This window comes from Anopheles gambiae, chromosome 2, assembly GCF_943734735.2.
Source record: "Anopheles gambiae chromosome 2, idAnoGambNW_F1_1, whole genome shotgun sequence".
Taxonomy (NCBI): domain Eukaryota; kingdom Metazoa; phylum Arthropoda; class Insecta; order Diptera; family Culicidae; genus Anopheles; species Anopheles gambiae.
Genome location: NC_064601.1, coordinates 12,685,454 through 12,693,783, shown reverse-complemented (window position 1 = coordinate 12,693,783; position 8,330 = coordinate 12,685,454). Strand labels below are relative to the sequence as shown.

The window sequence follows — 8,330 nt, the reverse complement described above, 5'->3', positions numbered from 1 at the left end:
CCACCATCCAGCTGGGGATGAGAAACGCGCGAAGCACAACGCATGCCAAAACAACGCGATGCCGGGGACCCCGGGGACGGGACGGATTGGTGGCTTTGCTGCTGAGCGTGTGCGAGCGAGCGCACGCCGAGCGCGTCGCCTGTGAGCGGGATCACAGCACCACGTACAGGGCAGTGGGGGGAAGAAGCAAGAATCGTCGGCATCGTCGGTTCCAAACATCATCAGTCGCGCTATCGGAGAACGAAGACGCTTTCGCGGCGCTCACTGACGTTTGTGCGTTCGTGCCGGGCAAATCGCTGTCCGCAGCCAGCCGCGTACGCGAACACCGCGTGCATGTTTGTGTTTACTGCGTACGGACGTTCTTTGCGTGAAGTGAAAGCAAGCAGTGTGTGTTTGTGGAAAATATGTACGATTAAAAAAAAAAGTGTGTTAAATTTGTTCCGCAGAAAACCCAGCTGTTTGTGTCATTCTTCAGGCGAGAGTGTGAAAAAAGGCATATTTTTGGTAGCAAACTTTGTCCTTTCCATCTGCGTACGAATTGTGCTCGGTGCGTGCGTGCTCGTGCTGTAAAAGAATGCCAAACCGTGCGTGCGTTACAGGTGTTGGCCGGTGTGTTACAGGTGGTGATTGATGAAGTTTGCTGTGAGCGGTGATCAAAGCAGAATCATATTTGCAAAAGTAAACAGTACCCACGACGATGATGCTGGTGTCAGCTAGCGCAGGATGGAAGATAACTTAGTTGAGTTCTAAAAATCCATCAAACACCATGCGGAAGCGTGACGGTCGCGCTCCATCCCAGCGTATCGTTCGACGACGCAAGCGGCACGAAGCTTCATAAAGCACGAACAACGTCTTGTACAAGTTTGTGGGGTGGGGTGTAAAATGTAGAAGGAAAGCCTAGAAGCCTTTCACTCCGCCACCTTTCCATTGAGGCTTACGGGATTGAAAACTTCTATAGCACGCGATTGCCTGGTTGATGGTGCTGAAATCGACGGCAGGCCGAGGTCGCGTGCGGATGCATACCTAAAGGACGATAAATGGTACTGTCATCAAGGTGGTGTGAAATTAGCGACAAATTAGGTGTCCATAAATTGCCCGGAAGCTGCTGCGAGAGCGGAAGGATTTCAGTCTGACAGTGATACAGCAAAGTGGTGTGAATTTAACAAGTGCTTAACAGTTGGGAAGTGAAGCGCCGCTCAGGAAGGAAGTGATTTTTCCTCAAAGTGGTGCGCGTAAATTATCGTTCGTGGTGTGAGCCCGTAAAAAAGTGGGCAAATTTTCGAGATTTTGTGCAAAACCGTTCTACAAATGAAGCGTGTGAGTGTGTGCTTGTGTAATTTATTAATGTGTAAATGCGTGCTTATGGTTACACAACACTAAATCGCTAAACGTTTGTACAATAATTAAATCTGTTCTGCGTGGCGGAAAGGTTGCAGCCGCTGCCGTGTGCTGAGAAGGTAAATTAATTCGCGACACAAATGCCACGCACCCAAAACCGTGCAGCAGCACGAAGAGGAGCAGCAATTAAAACCGTGCTACTCGCACCATTAACCCATCAGGGTGTTAATGTCGAATAGTTTTGCGTGCCTTCTGGGTCCAATTTGTAAAACAACCTGCCCTAAACAACGATAAATGATACGCTTTCTTTTATGGCCGTTAAATCGTCGGCTTCAATCGAGTACGAGTGCTACGGTGACGAGCGTAATTGGCGTCGGGGCCTGTGCCCATATCATAGGCAACAGGGAAACAGTTAGCAATTGTTTCGATGTGTTGCTCTGCAGTTCACGAAAGCAGTGCAGCCCACGACTACTCCCGGGGGGAGGGGTGTAACAATTGCACCGTGGCTTTTAGTTCCCATAAATCTGTTTTAAATGCAGTTGTAGGTTACGGTCTTGACAGATTCCGTGCAGTAATGTGTGCCGACAGCATTCGCTCCACCCTCCTCGCAGACTAACACAATAGCAGGCGACGGCAGGGTGCCGTCCTGGTCGTGTTGTAATTGGCGTGGGTCATGAATGGCGGGGGGTGGTGACGGCTGTTTTGCTGCAAATGCAACTGCAAATGCGGCAAGCGAGTGAATTGCATCTTTTCGTGCCATGTTGCTCGGCTTGAGAGCCATTCGTCTTCTTTTGTTTGTGTTTTTGGGGGGAAAAGGGGTTTGCTCCTACCGGGGTTTTGAAGAATGTGAGTTTTGAGTTGCAGTTGCATTAATAATTCAACGTTTAACTGTTGCTTTTTGACGAGAGGCTTTTTTGGCAGTGTTTGGGAGGATTGATGGTGATGACAGTATGTTCAGGGAGATTGGATGGAAATGAACATGGAATGGCTGATGAACGTTTGCATATTTTCTCAATTGGATTCTTTATTAGATTTAGAGCAAAAGAGTGCTTTTGTTATCGAAATAATAGACTACAAAAGCGACTGAGTTTTTGCGAAAGTTGCTTAAAATGATTTACTAATTAAAACAGCAAAACAAAAAAGCCCGTTTGTGTGCGAAACAGTGAAGCAATAATAAACCGATTCCCAAACACCTCATCACCCATTTAGTCGCTTATTTTGGCACGGCCACTCGCTTAAATTCATGCTGCAATCTATTTTTCATTTTATTACCATCCTTCTTGCACCCCCCCCTACCGCTGCTGTAGACCCACCGCATTGTACAGCAATGTTTATGAAGTGCCACGGTGTGAATGAAAAATTTAACCGTACGTCCCATAAAATATTTCAAAAAATGAAGCAACCTAAAAAGCGTCCTAAAAAACCGTCATCACCCACAGAAAGCTTCTTCCAGCTGCGGCATGCACCGGCAAACCCAAAATGAAGCGATACCGTGGTGACGCGCCGTGGGTGCATCTCGGGGTGGTGCATCTAGAGTGGTGTGCGCTAGAGAGGGGGGCTCTCCGGGCTCAACGCCACACTTCAATAAAGCGCCATATTTTATCCGTTTTTGAAGATTAATTTTATGCAATGCATTCGCAAACACCGGCCAAACCAACGGGCCCGGGATCGATTTGGCAGCTAGCCGCGGGAACGGTGCGGTGTCCGATCGCTTTCGGGGGTGATCCGTCGTCGGCGTGACCATAAAAAGACACATTTCAATAAAAACCGGATTGTGTGTGTGGCACAACGGTGGTTGTTTTTTTGGTTTGTTGCATTCCCGGTTTATTTGGTTATTTATTTAGCCGTTGTGTCGGTGTGTCCGCGCTGGTTGGCATGTGGGACTTTTGTGTGTGTGTGTGTAATGATGACACTGTTACGATAAGGGGCGATGCTTTTACGATACCCGGTACACCTGTAAGTGAAGGCCGTAAAGCGCCGTTCGCACAGGTTCGTCGATAGGCTTTGGTGTGATTGAGCATTGGGAGGGAAGGAGGGGAGGGCAACAAAAAGGCAACGTGTTGCCGTGCCGTGACGAATCGAGCGTAAATTCTTGGTGACATCCAGTGGGGAATATTCCAGGAGTAAAAATGCAGTTTGGGAAGTGTTGGGTGAAGTGATATTATGAATTGCAGATGAGGAGGGGATTTTGAATTTTCAATTGAAGTCAATATTCCCTTCATCTGTCAAACTTTGCATTGATAAAGGTAAAGCTAACATTGCGAAACATTCACCTCAGCCTACCTACAAATTTGGTTGTACACATTTATAATAATTAATAAAATAATAATCAAATAATCATCTGATACCCAATTTAAAAACATTTTCTGCATAATTTAGTCCCACCCATAATGGCTCTTATTTAAACAATTAATTTTAACCAACTTGTTGCACGAACAGTTCGATCGGCAGATAGAAAGCAGCCATGCCAACGTACGTAATTGCTATCGAAGCACATGATATCACACCATCCCCAAACTCCCCTTGTTAGTGGTTCGATTTGGCCAAATCAAATAAAAAAAACGCATCACAATAAACAATGTTTCGTCCCGGACCAATGGAGGTAACACGATCCGATCCGGGTTTGTGCAAAATAATTGAATCCGTACGGGCAGGGAATCATCGCAGCCAATGATACAATCGGGTTCGTAATGATACGTTGTATCGACGGACGGCGCTTGTTTGCTGTCAGTCGATAATTGTAGTCCCCACCACGGCTCGGCCACGCTCGAAGGGACAGCACAGGAAGGAGAGGCATTCACTGTTTTTTTTTTGTTTTTTTTGTTAAATAAGTTTTAATACCGACCGATTATTAAATTACAATCATTTGCTACGCTTGCAGTTGTGTTTCGTTGGCAGCCTGGGTGTACTTGAGATGGAAGTAGCAAAAACAGTGTCTTGAAAGCAGCCTATCCCGAGAGGTATGAAGTAAGAAAAGCTAGCAAAAAGCGGGAGAGGAAAAAAAACGCACACAAACGTACCAAGACAGTGAGCAATGATATGGGTTCAACATGTTCCATGTATCGTTTGACGTCCAGATGGCACGTAACTAAGCTCATATCGAAGTAAGAGCCTCAACGCATTTCTGAGACATTTCCACAGGACAGTGCTTGGGGTTTGGACAGGCCGGGAGCGACATAAACAACCTGCCAACCGGCGGTGGAAGTATAAATTGCCATTGCTCTATTCTGCCTGCGAGGATGTTCGTACTTCCTCGGCTTATTCCCGGCCTCTTCGCGCTGCGTTACTACCGGGTCGGACAGTTAATGGAGTTATAATAGAGAGCCTTGCGGGTTTCGGGCTAGACATGGCCCATCTTGCTAGGAGAAGCTTTCGTTTTCCGTTGACCTTTTCTTTGCCGGCCAGCTTCTAACTGAATTATTGGTGGGGGGACATTATGCGTGCCAACGAAAGCAAGCCATCCTCTGCCAAACACCCTTTGGGAAAGTGTTTGTTCGCGTGCCAGTGCAGCGATAATAATCCTTTTTGGTAGTGTTTGCTTTTCCTTTTCTCTCTCTCTCTCTCTGTCAAACAGAACTGAAGAAAAAGAACTGCCACCGACTGTGAGTGTTGCTGTGGGCGGCTGAAAACACAAGGATTAAGCAGTAATTGGGACGGTTTCAACGGTGTCTTAGCGGTCAAGAGGCAGTGCCTCGACCTCTAGCCCACTAGACCAATTGATCAGTCTGGCCAGTACGTCTGCAGTGCCATGTTTGGGTGTCCTGTGCCTCCACCCCGTACGACGGACGGTTGGGAGTGATTAATCGTTTTCAACACTACTCCCTTGTCCCCCCTGTACTGGCTGGAGCGAATCGTTGGAGCGATTTTTCATGTTTTTTGGAGCTGAACCACCGGGCTGGGTTACAGGTTACCTTCTAGGAATTCGAACAGCGAATGAGTAATGCTCCAGTAAACAGCCCCGATACAGCCGGAACAGACAGAACTCATGCCGATTATGATAATTAGCTAGCTTTCAAACTGGAAGAAGTTAATTAATCGCAGCGTGGCAATACACAACCGTCGTGCGCACCTTTTGGCGATAAGAAATTGGTCCCCCGGTGGGAAAGGTAACGGGGGAAGTGTCACCGCTCAGTACCCCAACCGAAGGTAAAGTCGCTCAGCAGCACCGGTAGCACATTTATTATTTAAATCACCTACAAAACGGGTGTCCGTGCGTGTCGGCCGCGGCTAAGTAATTGCTAATGTTACTAATCGGACACTGCTTCATCTGTCATGTTGGTCCAATTTCGTCATGCTTCTGTACTAAACACACACACACACACACGCACACGAATGTGTATTGGAAGGGAGAGTGATCGCGGAAGAGCAGCAGCTTTGGCTTGAATCCATCGCGCGCCGACTATTCCATGCGGGTAAAACGAAGGTGACGGTGGATGAGATAAATTATTTATACTGCTAAACGAAGAAGAGGACCCGATATTTATAGCCCCATTCCCGGTGCGTAATGCGAGCGCGGCGGAACGATTGCGGACTCCCATTTTTGCATGACCGATGACAGAGCATTAGCATGGGAGTTTGTAGTAGTTGCTGTTTTTACTCTTGTTGTACCGCTAAAATTGACTCCACTAGTGAATTGGACCAGGCGTACGTAAAGATGATGAAGTGTTTCTTGAGCGGAGCCAAGATTTGTTACCAGTTGCTGTTTGGATTCCAAACCTGCGTTGCGATAGTTGCTGTATTCGCTCAAGCACTTCTCTTGAGTGTGAAAACACAACCATTAATAAGCGCGAGTGGAAGAGAGCGGAGGGGCTTTTAATACAATATACTTACACTAGAGTGGATGTCTAGTGGGTTCCCTTTAGTTAAGAGCGAGATGCAATAGATTCGAAATCAATGGGAGCTATTTTTGGAGTTTGCCCAATTTGGTCAAATTCGATCGACTTTAGTGAAATAAACAAGCGTTGCTCAGTATTTACCATAAATCATTAATGACGCTTTACATCAATCCGTTCCACAGGCGTGTTTAAGGGTGCTTTTCCCCATCAACAAACAATTAAAACCGCATCAATATTTCCCGGGTGAGCAAGCAACGGATGAGGTCACCGTAAATCCGACCATTCCTTGGCAGCCGGACGATGCTGCTGTGCGTTCGTTGTAGCATGTTCAGCTCACCAATCTCACTCAGCGCGTCCGGCTACCGTGCCGTCATCAAATAAAACATGAAAAAGGTTTCCACTCCCCACAAGCATGAGACCAGAATAGGTAAAAGCAGCACCACCACCAATACTGGAGCTGCTAGATTTTATTAGCATAACAGTCGTAATAATGATCGTTTCGCTAATATCGGTTCGCCATTCATCATGTGAAGGAGACGTCTCCTCCTGCCCTTTTTGATGTTTCTTTGGCCATGCCTGCGCTGGTACGCCGAGAGAAAGTAACGCCGTGTTCCCATCGTTTCGCCAACGGCGTGTCGTAAACGTTTGACCCATTGACATCGGCTTCGTCGGCTGTGCGGGATTTTTGAGGCCCCCGGGAATGTGAGAATTGAAGCTCCCGGTTTATGGCACCGAGTGGCTGCGAGTTGGGGTAAAGTTTTACTACCATCCTGCCCTGTTGTTGGGCTTAAAATGTTGAACAGAAAAAGGGTTTTTTAGACGCAAGTCAGAAAAGATGTGAAGTCATAAGAAACAAACAGAAACAGGGTGTAGCAATCAGCAATAAAGGGGAGGAAAACATATTCCATCCATCCTCACTGGAGAAGAATGAAGCGTACCAACTTGCTATTTCCTGAGAATAGCTGTAACAACCGCGATTGTCCGTCCAGATGGGAATGAAGTAGAACGTTTTTTTTGCGACATTTTTCCCATCCCAGGGTTTCGGAAGAGTTGGATAAGAGCGTGAAAATTAACATTCATGAAACGGATTATTTATGACTGGGCGCATTTCCTACCATCCATCCACACTCATGGACAGTGATAAAAGCTCGGTAAATTGTGCCCTCACTGCCCTCGCTGAATGAAATGGATATGGTGAGAAAATTCTGGGAAAAAAGAGTTCGGAAGTGCAAATATCAGCCACCGGTCCGGAGTGGTTTGAGAAGAATTTTCCACGTTTTCACACCGGAACCGTGTATGGAACAGTTCTAGCGTTTCTGTCAATGTTCATTTTGGAGGTTTTAAACGGAAATTTAACGTACGTTAACATCAAACAACGATTTCATTTGGAGGCAAAGTCTGGGAAACTATGTTGTTTGAATTAAAAAAGTTTTATATTAAATATGTATTCAACAATCTTAGTTGAAATCTACAATTTAAGCCCAACTTCACGCTATACTGACGATTAATCGAACTGAAGCCTTTGACTGACCACTGTAAACGGTACTAGTACTCCGAACATACTCTTTTATTCCCGGAAAACAACTTACACTCAATTCAGGTTAATGCAATAACCACGGATTGAAGCAATTCAATTAAACATCCCGATGAAGTGAGTCTGCATGTGTACACGCTTTTTCCTGCACCGAGTGTCGTAAGCGCTGTCGGAAGGCGAATTGCTTTGAATTGTAATGCGAACATTCACGATTGGGTTCCGTTCTGAATGACTCCAGACACCGCAGGATCTTGTAAATCTTACCGCCCCGTGCAAGCAGCTGTTTGACGTGAATGTTTGGATCAGTGACCCGGTGTTCCCGTCTCTCTCTATCGGTCGTACTGCAGCCGAGAAAACAACCGCATCGATTTTCCATTTGTCGCGTAATTTGATGCGATTTTTTGTTGTTTTTTTTGCCATCCTTACCATGCTTCCGTTTCATAAAGTAAGTTCGAGTAGCAGGATGGGGAAATGGAGCCAGCAAGACAAACAAATAATTATCAGCTAGAGTGACCCGGTTTCGGGTAATGATTGGTTCGAGTGCCGTCGTCGCTGGATCAGTCCTGAAAGTGAATGCCAAAAGGATGCTGGTTGGAGAAAATGGCGAAGTTACTTTACCGGGA

At 46.3% G+C, this 8,330-nt stretch overlaps 1 protein-coding gene across 2 annotated transcripts in view; it reads left to right on the top strand.

Annotated features, from left to right (window-relative positions):
• The first annotated feature begins 217 nt into the window (after nucleotides 1-217).
• LOC1281161 (cardioacceleratory peptide receptor) overlaps nucleotides 218-8,330 on the top strand; it is a 50,117-nt gene continuing 42,004 nt past the window's right edge. Inside the window, exon 1 of one of the 2 annotated variants that reach the window (XM_061644020.1) lies at nucleotides 218-1,457. The gene's annotated coding sequence lies outside the window, so the exon portion shown is untranslated. The remainder of the gene's footprint in view (nucleotides 1,458-8,330) is intronic. The other variant, XM_061644021.1, reaches the window with a different exon arrangement.